The sequence below is a fragment of the Acinonyx jubatus genome, chromosome C2 (assembly GCF_027475565.1).
Source record: "Acinonyx jubatus isolate Ajub_Pintada_27869175 chromosome C2, VMU_Ajub_asm_v1.0, whole genome shotgun sequence".
In the NCBI taxonomy this organism is placed as follows: domain Eukaryota; kingdom Metazoa; phylum Chordata; class Mammalia; order Carnivora; family Felidae; genus Acinonyx; species Acinonyx jubatus.
In genome coordinates, this window is record NC_069384.1 from 2,493,421 (window position 1) to 2,506,576 (window position 13,156).

Sequence of the window (13,156 nt, forward strand, 5' to 3'; positions counted from 1 at the left end):
TCAAAGACATCACAGTTCGCTACTTGAATCTGGAGGCTGCTTTCAAGGGCACACACATTCAGTACGTTATGTGTTCTTGAACGAGCTGACCCCTTTTACCGCTGCGACACGTCGTTCTTATTCTGGGAAACACTTCTGGTCCTGAAATTGGACTTACCGACTCAGACATTTCAGGTTCACATCTGCACCGTACCTCTTTCTCCAACCTTTTCCTTGAACCTGTCTACGCTTCATATTTGCTGCGAATGGCACTCTACTCTGCTTCATCTGGTCTGGAACCTCCGACAAAACGTCTCGTATCTAGTCTTCAAGCCGTCCACATTCGACGGGCTTGTCCATAGGGTTGGGTTTACCTCCATCCTCTATTGTCCTGAGTTTCTTGGCTTCATTTTGTCCTTTTTTCTGTCTTCATCCGGACTCAGGAGTTTTCAGATGATTCCATTTTGTTCTTCCTCCCGCTTGTCAGCTGTACCTCGTTGCTGTTTTTAGTGGCTGCCCGGTAGGGTTTACAACACATCTTTACTACACCGCTGCCCACCTTCCAACATTTTAACACTTGGTGTGTATTTTAACAACTTTACAAGAGTTTCCAGTCGTTTCTCCTACGCTTTATGCTACATTGTTGCAGACCTTTCACATCTAATTACATCGCCAACTCTACAAGACATCGTTACCATTTTCACTTTAAACAGTAAATCCTCGGTCAAAGGGCTTTTTTTTTTTTAATGTGTATTTATTTTTGAGAGAGACACATACAGAGCGTGAGCAGGGGACAGATCAGAGACACACACACAGAATCCGAAGCAGGCTCCAGGCTCCGAGCCACCAGCACAGAGCCCGGTGTGGGGCTCGAACTCACAAACCATGACCTGAGCCGAAGTCAGACGCTGAACTGAGTCACCCAGCCACTCCTGATCAAAGGGCTTTTTTAACACAAGGGGACACAGTCTTTTTTTTTTTTTTTTTTTACATTTACCTGCATTTCGGCTGCTTCTCATTCCTTCAGACCCACATCCCTCCCTCGTGCCATCTTCCCCCTCCCTGAAGGGGCTCCTCCAAGGCTCCTGGGGGAAGGTGGGCAGGGGTCAGTTCTCTCAGCTCTTGAATTCCGCAAAGTTTATTCGGCCTTCACTTTGGACAGATGATCTGCCGTCCACACAACTGCAGTCCAAGATCTTCCTCAGTTCGGAAGATGTTCCCCCACCACCGGGCACGCACAGCCTCTCCGGAGATGTGAGCCCTAATTTTATCTTTGCTCCTCTGTGCATGGTAGGTTTTTGCCTCTGGCTGCTTTTAAGGTTTTCTGCTTTTAAAATTTCCAGAAATTTGGTTACGATGTGCCCTGGGGTGGTTTTCTTTGCGTTTCCTCTGCTCGGGGTTTGTGCAGCCGGAAGTGAGTTTTCATCAGACTTGGAAAAATTCTAGCCATTGTTTTCTTCAAGCGTCTCCCACCGCGCACCCCTCCTCTCGGAATTCAATTCCATTCATCATGCCACTGGACACGGTCCCACCGATGTTCCGTCCCTCTCCTCCGCCAGCTGTTCTCGGTGCTTCTCAGGCTCGTCCTCTCGCGCACTAAGCTGGTCTCCGAAAAGTCTGGCCTGCTCGGAGCGCCAGCCAGCGTGTTTTCCAGAAGACTTGTTTGGTCCTTTCCAACATCTTCCACCTTCTCCTTGCTCACAGTCATTGTCATTGAACACACGGAGCGCGTTTGTAACTGACACCGTGACCCCCTTGTCCGCTAGGCCTACGTCGGGACCGATGCGGTTCCGCCCGGGTCTGTTTCCAGCGGCTGATTTCCCTCCTCTCCTGGGTTGCAACTTCCCCCTACCTGCAGACTGGTGCCGGACTCTGGGCTCAATGCCGTTGAGGCTGCGCTTGCCACAGTCCCTTCAGGACAGTGAGCTCTACGCGGGGACGCGGCTAACTGACTTAGAACCAGCCTGATGCCCTCAAGGCTTGCCGCGAGCCCTGCTGGGGAAGTCCTGAGCCGGCTGTGTGCAGGGCTGAGGCAGTGACCTTCCGCGGACTCTACCCGAGGCCCTTTGAACTGTGAGGTCTTCCCGCCTATCTGGTGAGAACACAAACTTCCTTCCCCGCCCTGTGTGGACCGCAGGAGTGGTCCGGCCTACTCCTCTCCAGCACCCCCTCTCCTCGCCGTGATGGTCTGTGCCCAGATCAGTGCTCAACCGACGACCACGAGGACCCCTCCTGAGCTCTCTAGAGCCCTCTCTTACACAGTGCCCTCACCCCCACTGTTCTCCCCCACGAGTTCCAGCCGTGCTGCCATTCCACGCCATCCCCTAATTCCACACTGTCTCCACCTGGCCCTGGGCTCCCTCCCCCCGGGCTCAGCGGGACACCGCGGGCAGCAGGCTGGGAGGCCAGGGGCTCCCTTCACAGGGACGACTGTCCTGTGCCCTGCCGTGCAGCATCGGAACCTGCAGCCGCACGCTTTGTGTGCTTCCCAGCTGCTTCAGGCGGGATGCGAAATCTAGTTCCTGTCACCCCTCACGTGGCTACAAGTGTGGGTTAGATCCTCGTATTTCTTTTAAGTTTATTTTGAAAGAGGGAGAGTGCACGTGGGCACATGTGTGTATGAGCAGGGGAGGGGCAGGGAGCGAGAGGGAGAGAGAGAGAGAGAGAGAGAGAGAGAGAGAGAGAGCGCGCATCCCAAGCAGGCTCCACGTTGTCAGCACAGAGCCCGACGCGGGGCTCGATCTCAGGAACCGTGAGATCACCACCTGAGCAGAAATCAGGAGTCGGACACTTAACCCACTGAGCCCCCCAGAAGCCCCCCACCCTTGTATCTTTAATTCAACTGTCCTCTAACCCGAAGTGCACGTGTCTAACGGGTTTGGACGACACAGCTCACGTGAGAAGCACCGGGCTGTAATCGGAGGCAGAGGCTCTGTCCCCAGGAAAGGCCTCACGGCCACGCGGCTCGCGTAAACCTGTCTCTTGGAAAGAACGAAGGCGTTTACCTTTTTCTGTTCTCGGATCCCTCACTCTCGATGGAAGCATCTCATCAAAAGCACGTTCGCTCTCTCAGAAAGGAGCGCTTTCTGGAGCGCTTGGCCGCCCGTGTTCTAGAACAGCAAGCCCGAGGCCAATTAGCAAACAGACAAGCCGGTGCCCAAGGGTAACCACGTGCCCAGAGCGCATCGAGACACTCGCGGCCCTTCCTCTCCGTCAACGACCACTTCCCAATTTATTCAGCGAGGCCAACGGCATCACTGACATGTGTCACCAGCAGCTCGCCGCCGGAAGTCACCCTTTTCTCCGAACCCGAGCCGGAGCTGAGGCAGGAGAAGCTAGAGACGAGGCGGCCCCTGAGAAGGCTCCAGAACAGCGGCTGATTCTCCGGCACGCAGAGTGGATGGGGCTCTGCTCCACACCGTGGGGGGCGGGGTGGGGGGGCCCAGCCACAGGAAGGTGTATCTCAGGGCTCGGGGCGCCACCGGGTTTCGCCCCCGTGGCCGGAGCCGACACTGCAGGCAGCAGGGCCTCCCACCCCCTCCTCGTCCCTCGCCACCCCCAGTAAGGCCAAGAGCCCAGCCCACCCTCATGACAGCCCTCCTTCTATTCTGGCCGCAAGACCCCAGTCAAGTACGCGATTTGAAAATATTCTCTTCCATTCTGTGGGTTGTCTTTTTTGCTTCCTTGATGGTGTCCTTTGAAGCACAAAGGTTTTTTAAATTTTGATCTAAAAGCAGCCACAGAAAGGACAGGTTACCTTCGCAGAAGAGACAGCCGGGCCATGGTTTCTCAGCGTGCGGAGGGCGTCGAAAGCCCGTGCATTTATCACCTACGTGCTGGAAGGACCCGCCCGCCGGCCGACAATCCCACCACCGGCAGTGCATCCCTGAGGGGCAGGGCAAGTCACCACTCTCCCAGACAGACAGACAGACAGTGAGACAGACACGGGAAGGGCTTGCCGCCCGCCCGCAGAATATAACAAAGCAACCTCCAACGCACCCTTCAAGCAGGAAGTGTTCTCCCCTGGAAAATCCCAGATGCCAAACAGAATAAAAACCAAAGACAGTGGCAAATGTGTCTACAAATTTGAAACAAAAGAGTAATGCCAACAATACAGCAACAATGTCTGGTGAGGTTTGCAAAGTTTAAACACACCGCAACACGTGCGCCGGGAAGGGACTCTGGGGTGCCCCGGGGAGTGGACCTCCCCAACAGTAAAGCACTTGTTAACTTTAGCTAACTGACAAGTAAGAACGTTGCAATTTCTGGGAAAATCATCAAAAGAGGAGTCTATAACTTCCAAGCCAGTGGGGGGGAAGGGGGGGGAGAGAAAAAAAAGGATCAGTAATCATCTAAAACATAAGCAAGGAAGGATGAGGAAGAGGAGACAGAGCAGTGGCAAAGTACACGATGGCGAATGTAAACTCCAATCCATTGATAATTATTACCTTTAAGGAAATCAGATAAAGGCTCCAGTTAAAAACATTTTAATTGTCAGGGCGCCTGGGGGGCTCAGTCGGTTAAGCGTCCGACTTCCGCTCAGGTCATGATCTCACGGTTCGTGGGTTCGAGCCCCACGTCGGGCTCTGTGCTGACAGCTCGGAGCCTGGAGCCTGCTTCGGATTCTGTGTCTCCCTCTCTCTTTCTCTCTCTGCCTCTCCCCCGCTCACACTCTGTCTCTGTCTCTCAAAAATAAATAAACATTAAAAAATTAAAAAAAAATTTTAATTGTCAGACTTTAAAAAAAAGGACTGTCAAATTTCAATTAAACAAAAAAAAAACTTTAATCAGACGCTACCTCTGAGGCACCTCTAAGACACAGTGAGGGACAGAAAGGTTAAGAGCAGGGCAACCCACGTAGCCGGTTCCGCGTGCGAGCCTCAAAGCATAGGTGGGGAGCACTGTAGGAGGCGAGGTCACATCACAGGGGCAGACACTCCATCCACAAGGACAGAAACCGTATCACCAGTAACATGTCCCGCAAATACATAAAGCACAAGTGTATGTTTGTGCAAGATTAGACAGATCGGCAACAGTGACCGGAGATTCTAACAGACCCTCCGGTAACTGACAGAACCACAGATCTAAGAAATCAACAAGGATGTGGGAGTCGGCACACCTTTCTGGAAAGGGCCGGAGAGTCAACAGTGGAGTCTTTTAGGCCAAATGGTCTCTACCACAACTACTCAACCCTGTCCTGGTACAAACCAGCCACAGGCGACAGAGACACGAAGGGGTATGGCTGGGATCCCACAGCATTGTATTTACAGAAACAGGTGGCAAGCCAGAATTGCCCCACAGGCTGTGGTTTGCCGGCCTGATAGGGAAGGCTTGGACAATAGGATTCATAAAGTTCATGAACCCACACAGAACACTGTCCCCACCAACTGCAGAACACAATCTTTCCAGAGACACGCACACCCCTTCTGAATGTGACCATATGCTGGGCCACAAAGCAAGCAGGAACGAGTTTCCAAAAACAGGCACCAGTCAGAGCACAGGCTCCGACCACAAATAAACTAACAAATAACAATAACTTAAAAAGGCAACAGAAAAGATACCTGGCAAAATCACCTCACGTTTACAAATCCAAAGGAGTTATCAACAATAACAACAAAAGACAATTACACGTTTAAAAACCCACTGAACGGAATAGTAAGAAAAGTATCTCCTATCACAGCCTACAAAGGCTGTGGCCAAAACAGTCCAGGGATTGAAGGTCACCCCTCAGGGCGCAGTGGAAAATTTTAAAAGGCTGAAAACAAATGACATTAAACACAACTCAAGAAGTTAGAAAAACAAAAAGCAAATCAAAAAGGAAGGGAGGAAGGAAATCATTTAAAAAGCAGAAGTAAAACCCGTACAGAAAGCCAGAAAGTTGGTTCTTTGAAAGGATGGAACGAACCGACGGCTTGGACAAGAGAGTCAAGGTAAAGGGAGAGGCGGCCTGAACAACGCTGGGAAAACAACCCGATACAGCAGTTCTAAAGCCAAGAGCAGCTTCTGAACAGTTTTCCAGCAGTAAACTTCAAATGCAGCTAAAAGGACAAAAATACGCTTCAGAAGATGCAGAAAACCCAAATAACTGAACCAGGAGTCCCTGTGCACCTGAGACCCCGCACCCTGGGGGCACGCCCTCTGCCCGCAGCCAGGCCACCCGACAGGATGATGCTGTGGCCTCGGAATCGGGACGTGGGCGACAAGTGCGAGTGGAGAGGATCACAGACCTGGGAGTCGGTTACTCGGGAAGCAGCCAGGAGCCCGGGAGCCGGAGGGGCTCTGCCGGCAGCCGGTGCTCGGGTCCTCTGCTCCAGGGGCGTCACCGCCGCCCTGGTCACTGGGCCCGAGCGCGCCCCTCGCTTCAGGGGCCCATGCTGCCGTGGCACCAAACCTGTGGTGGGGCCCCTGCCACACGGCGTAAGGACAGAGCGGGGCTGTGACCTGCGTGTTGAGGGTCACAGGGGAGGCAGAACACGCACCGTCCACACCGCCTGGGGCCCGCACTCGCGGCCAGGTCCTTGGGCCCGCAGTGCCCGGCTCACCGTCCCCAGCCAGCGGCCGCAGTGACCACACCGGCCACGCAGTGACACAGGAGCAGGCGGTGGCCACGCTTGCTGCCACGGGGAAGCGCGTGTGCTCTGTAGGAACCGCAGAAGGGGCAGCGAGAATGAACAGGGGCCACGGAGGGGCCACGGTCACTCATTACTGCACGTTCTCCGCCTGGAACCAGCGAGGTGGCCATGAAAAGCGCATTTATCGAGAAAGGTGTTACCTATAGCACCTGAGCTCAGATGTCTCCGTGACACAGGAGAGGGGGACGGAGAGAGTGGGGGGCGGAGGAGGGAGGGAGGGAGGGAGGAGCCCCCCGGCTGCACCGGGACCCAGCCCCCAGCCCTGGAGACTATTCTGAGACTCTCAAGGAGGCTCTGACACAGGGTGACACAGGGTGACAGAGGCCTGGTGACGGTGGTGACCAAGCGGTCAGAGGGGCCCCTTTCAGGAGACACATACCTGCATCCACGGTGGACAGATCTAAGGGGTGATAGGGAGAAAGTCCCGAGGACTCACTGTCCCTGCGGGAGGCTGCTTAGCAAAGGACACGGTAGGCGGACTCAAGAACGAGGCCAGGGGAGTGACGGGCACCAACTGACCGCCTGCGCCCTCAGGCCACAAGCTCGTGGTCCCTGGCCCGGGGACACCCCTGACTGCAGGGTCCCAGCACTGGCAGGAGTAGGGAGGTGGGAACCCAGAGCCACCTGTTCTGGGCCTCGTCCTTCAGAGGCCCAGGCGCCCGTGAGCACAAACAGTGCTGCCCTGAGTGCCACCCGGAGTCACCAGCCGGCACGGAACAAGACACAACCTCCTGTAAGTCACCGCTTCCCAGAAAAGAGCAACTCGGCGCTTCCCCCTGAGAGGCCCACTTGCGAAAACGTCACAATAAAGGCAGGCAGGCTCGCTCCTCGCGCCTCCAGGGCCTCCGTGGGGGCGCGGTCCCTCGCCCCTGGGTGTTTGCTCCGGTGGCACGCGCGCACAACGGAGAGCCTGTGTGCCAGCCTGCCGGGCCCAGGGCCCCAAGGACAGAGGGGACAGGATGGGCTGTCCCAGCCAGGGCACGCCACAGAGGCGGCCTGCACCACGGCAGACCTGTGGCCCTCCGGCCCGGGGACCTCGGGATGTTGCCGCGCGCTCCCCAGGGACCCCTGCAGAAATAGGGGTACCCGTGGTCACAGCGGCGGGAAGCACAGCAGGTGTTTAGAGGGCCGGCCCTGCAGCACTCCTTCCACCCAGACGTCCGCGCCAGAGTTCTGAGCCTGACTCCACTTGGACGCAAACACCGCGAAGTCTGGTTTCCACACACACAGAATGTTCCGGGAATGCAGCCGCCCGCGAGCTACGCCCGGGAAGACGTACCCCGCCTCGGGAGCCCAACACAACACCTGGGAGGGATGGGCCTCCTACCCACCTGCGTCTCTCGGCCGCACCTGGGACAAGAAGGGCACTAGTTGTGGGCCGGCCCGCTCTGCCAGTGTAGACACGCCCAAGCATGTCCACATTGGAATACAAATCCTTTTAAAACTCTGGGTGTGGACAGTCGACGAAATCCATTTCCACCCTGTAAAAGAGCTATTACAAGATAATTTATGAGTGATGATATCAAACACGCTTGGTGGCTGCTGTTTGCCAGACTCTGCCCTAAGCACTTTATGTGTGGCAACCGCACTCCACAGAGGCGGCATCGGGCCCGACAGGGAGAGACTTACAACGTGAGACCCGCCTGACTCACTCTCGGGGCTGCAGGATCCAGAGATGAGGGGCTCGCCCAGGGCCACACGCTGCCCCCGCCCCATCCCGCAAAGCTACTTGGATCACGACCAGCACCGTGCAGTGGAAACGTGACGTTTCCACGTCGCAGAACAAGTCCCATCTTCAGTTTTGTATTTTCTAGCTGCCGCATCAGAAAGCAACAAAAGCCAGGCAAAATGATGTGGTAATATTTTATTTAACCCAATAAATCCAAAACATTATCATTTCAACTCCTAATCATTACAAAAGAACACTAACGAGGCATTTTACATTCTTTTTTTCATATTACGTATTTAAACAGATGCACCTTTCACAGTGAGAACACACCTGAATTCAGGACAGGCACACCTCAAGCGTGGCCCCCGTGAGCCGTGGCCCTGGGAGCCGTGGCCCCGTGAGCCATAGCCCCCGTGAGACGAGGCTCCCCATGAGACACGGCCCCTGGAACCCATGGCCCCGTGAGCCGTGGCCCCGTGAGCCGTGGCCCCGTGGGCCGTGGCCCTGTGACATGTGGCCTTAGGCACTGTATCAGGCAGCACAAGCTCAGAGAGGGCGCTTTCAGGATTGTTTTCTTCCCATTTTCCTTTTCCATTTACGTGGTTTTTAGAAGCTTTTAATTTCACTGATTCTCTCGCTTCAAATGTTGTCTATAATGATCAATTCCTCCACCGGATGGTAGATGCGGGGGGGTTGAATATTTTACGTGTCTTCATTTACTACAGTAATTCCTAATCTCAAAAAAAGCTGACTCATTCTGGGAAATCCAATATAATCACAAGTTACACAATAAAAAGTATGATAAAATTATCCAGTACTCCCGGTTTCCTTTGTCTTCTATAAAGTTTGGAAGAAGAGGAAGAAACCAATCTCTCTAGAAATAAATACACAATAAATGACTGAGAATAAATAATGAGTAGTTATCATCACTTCCTTTTTAATTTTCCTGTTTTCCTAACACTGTTCTTTTTGAGGCCCGGCCCTCGGCCGCTGGACACCTGCCGGGCAGGGCGCGCGCTGGGCCGCCGTCCCTCCGCCGCCCAGGGGCCCAATCCCATGGCGCCAGGGTCGCTGTCCGGCACGAAGCTTCTCCGTGGCGACTTCGTTTGGTGGCAGGACGGCAGGAAGGGAACAGAGGGGCAGGATCCCACACGGACACCACTGCTCGGGGAGAGGGAAACACAGACACTCGCCCGGATTGGCGCCCACGCGAACTGGAAGGCTGCGGGGCCGCCCACGAGTTTGCGCTGGGCACCACACGCCTCAGCTCGAACGCACTTGGCAACACGAGGCCGAATGGTCACCTCTTAATCCGCCCCAACCCGCTGATAATCAGGACTTTGCGAGGCGCCTGCACCCGGGTAGCTCGCTACTGGGGGCGGGGGGGAGTCACGTTCCCCCCCAACTCACACACTGATGTCCTGGCCCCTGGGACCTCAGCGGGGGGCCACCTCCGGAAGCTGGGGCCCGGCAGATGTAACCTGTGACGATGAGGTCACCAGGTGGCCCTACTCGAAGGACGGGCGTCCTTATTTAAAGAGGACACAGAAACACACACAAAGGAAGGGCCCCACGTGGGGAGACAGGGAGAAGGCGGTCGTCTGCCCGGACGCGTCCCCCCCACCGGCCCCCAGAGGAAATCAACCCCACAGACGTCTTGAGTTGGGACGTCCAGCCCCCGGAACTGTGACACAACATTCGTTCCTTAAGCCACTTGGTCCGTGGCACTTTGTGATGGCCGCTCTTAACAAACGAATGCTCCCACCCTTAAGAAAATCTTATTTATAAGTAGCCTCTCTCTTAGTTATGTTCTCCCCATGCCTCTCCCTGCCCCCTCCCCCCGCCATGTCAGGAGAGCGAACCCTGTCATTTCCAGCCCTGTAACCCAGCTTCCCAGCTACACACAGGCAGCAGGCTGCTGTCACCGGCGTCCCAATGTCAGACAAGGCGCCCCTGAAGCCTGCAGGTGACCGCCGTCTGCACACGGGGGGGCTCGGGCGCCTCTCTCTACCGCGTGCTACTTCCGTGCCCTGGTGGAGGCACGGGAGTGGGCAGAAAAGGGGTGATTGGAAAAACTCACCGCCGTTCAATAAAGCTGGCCTACCTCCGTGTGTCTGCGAATGTGGAGGCTCGTTGTCAAAAGGCCACAGGCACAAACGTGACCCATCCACAGCCGCGAACGGCAACAAACAAAATTGGCGAAGAAGGGAAACATCCCCACCGAGCCCAGGAGAAGCCGTCCACACCGCAAACCGGCCGCCCCGGGAGCCTGAGGCCGCGCACAGCACCAGACCCTCGGGTCCGCATGGCCCTCAGCTTGCACACATGGCACCCAACACACTGGGGAGGCAGGCGGCATCCCGTCAACACAAGAGCAGGTGGTCGGGGCCCTCCGCGTCCCCTGCAAACAGCCACGCGACCGCCACACAGGAACTCAGCAGCGAGCAGTGCCCGGTGGCTTTAGGGAGAAGGGGACGCTCCCGTCAGACGAGCTGAGCCGTGAAATGACTCAGCAACAAGGAGAACCCGGAGTTGGCGCGGGTTGGCGGACCGGCCAGCGTCAGCACCCCGGCCTCTGCCGCGTTCCAGAAACACAGCAGGACACGGTGAGCCGCTCCGCCATGATGCCACCACGCTTCCTCGGGCGTAGATGGCAACAGACACGGACAACGGTCACCCTGTCCTTCAGCTCCGCCCCAAGGGGAAAGGCAGGGCGAAGCCAGCGCCAGAGGACAAACACGCGGGGACCCTTGCCACGCGGCCCGTTGGGGACGAGCCCGCGCAGAGCTCAGCCCTCCCTTCTCTCCTCGCTCTCCCTCCTGGGTGGGGTGCCCGCTGGTCCGCAGCACCCTCCTCGGGGCGCTCTGGCCCGGCCACGACCCACCGCGTGCGGCCGCGTGCGACGTCGCCTCCCGCACGCCCTGCACCAAGTGCGGTCACGGGGCAGCCCGGCTGCACAGAGCGCAGTGGAGACCGGCCTTCAGGGCCTTCCCCCGACGCCAAGGGCAGAAGCACAGCGTGAGCGGGAGAAGCCGGGCCACAAAGACGGTAACAAGGCGGCACCGTGTGCTGAGAGTGTGCGTGCGTGTGCGCGTGTCTTCACTCGGACTCATGACGGGGGTGGCTTCCCCAGCAAAGCGACAGCCGAGTTGAGGGTGCGTGAGAACTCACCAGGAAGCGGGCGCCTGGCGGCTCGGTTGGTCGAGCGCCCGACTCTTGACTTCGGCCCAGGTCACGATCCCGGGGTCGTGGGATCAGGCCCCGCATCCGGCTCCACGCTGAGTGGGGAGTCTACTTGGGGTTCTCTGTCTCCCTCCTCTGCCCCTGTCCCACCCATGTGCGCCCCCTCTAAAATTAAAAAAAAAAAATTTTGAAAAGAAAAAGAATTCACTGGGCAAGGAGGGCAAGAGTGCTGTTGAGGAAGGTGTGTGAAGGGACGGGGAGGAAGGGGATCCCAGGCAGGACCCAGGGAGACACAGGAAGGGCGGCGGTAGAATGGACAGAAAGGCACCCACTGAGACGGGGAGGCCCCCCTGAGAGGTGATGGCCGTGTGCCACAGGACGTGGAGGCCTGGGGACCCGCACTGGGGGGGCTGGTCAGCGCACAGCACAAAGACAGCCTCAGACAAGCCCCGAGAATCACCTCGTTCTAGATGCCGGTCTTTCCATTTATTTTCTGGCTCCAACGCCTACGTCCATGACCTGTCACCTGCTCAGATGGAAGGGGTCCCGCTCTCGGGCCAGGCCTGGCGAGCTCCCTGTGTGGCTCTCCTGTGACCGAGCAGGCCTCACTCGAATAATAACAGCTGTCGAAACGTGACTCTGAAGCAGCAGGAGTCACCTCGCCTGGACGCAGAGACGCTGATGGAAAGCAGAGGCCGCTGAGGACAAAGCCCGGTGTCCCAACCTCGCTGAGGCACTTGACGAGGACATCTTCTCAGCTTCCAACTCCCCGACGGCACACCGGTCTCTCCCCGAGCGACCTGCGTCCACACCAGTCTTGTCCCTTCCCCTGCGGTCAGAATCCCGTGTTGGCATCACTCTTCTTCCGACTGGTCAGTGGCGTCGTTAGAAGTCCCTTTGTGGGTGCAGAAAATTAACCTAAACCGGTCCCAGGTCAGTGCCGCTCCGGGGTGCCCGGCAGGAGCAGAGCCTCCCCGTGGAGCTCACGGGGACAGAAGCCTGTGTTACCGAGCACACCAGAAACCGGGGGCAAGAGGCAGCAGCACCAGCGGTGGGACTGAACCCCGAGACGCGTCGAGTCGGGTGAGGACCACCATGATGGTTAGTATTCTGCTATTAGCTGCTGCATACAGCGTTTGCACGTCGCAGTGGAGGTCGGAATACGCAAGGAAGAAAATACCAAGTCAGAAAAGGGGCAGCCTGGGAAGGGACTAAAGAGAACTTTTAAAAGCAAGAGCTATGATCAGTGGGACGAAAAGTTTACCAGGCTGGTTGACCGGCAGACGAGACGACACGGAGCAGGTGGCAGGGCCAGAGGCCTGGGGAACCGCCCCGGGGCAGCACAAAATGACCGAAACGCAAGCAGCTCCAACAAGAGGCCACAGGACGCGCCACGAAGTCAAGCGTGAGGTAGACGCGGGGTTCAACAAACTCGTGGCCAGAATTTTTCCAGAATTACTAAAAGGCGCAACACTTTATCTGCAGGAAGCACACGGAATCCACAGCAGGATAAGTGAGAAGCAAGCCTCCCCACCCCCGCCCCCACCCCGCGCCAGCCGTGCCACAGTGAGGCTGAAGGCCGCCAGAGGGAGGGGGGAGGAGAATGGCCCCGAGAAAACCGGAGACGGGCACAGGAAGGCCAGCTGGCCCCACAGCCGACGCCAGGGCGGCCACCGCGGCGGCCAGAGCACAG

At 56.8% G+C, this 13,156-nt stretch overlaps 1 protein-coding gene across 2 annotated transcripts in view; it reads right to left on the reverse strand.

Annotated features, from left to right (window-relative positions):
* Positions 1-13,156, reverse strand: part of AGPAT3 (1-acylglycerol-3-phosphate O-acyltransferase 3) — an 83,243-nt gene that overhangs the window by 57,974 nt on the left and 12,113 nt on the right. The window contains exon 1 of one of the 2 annotated variants that reach the window (XM_053220492.1): positions 7,698-8,686. The exons of the other annotated variant lie outside the window; for it this stretch is intronic. The gene's annotated coding sequence lies outside the window, so the exon portion shown is untranslated. Of the gene's footprint in view, positions 1-7,697; positions 8,687-13,156 lie in introns of those variants that run through there. 2 annotated transcript variants of the gene reach the window in all.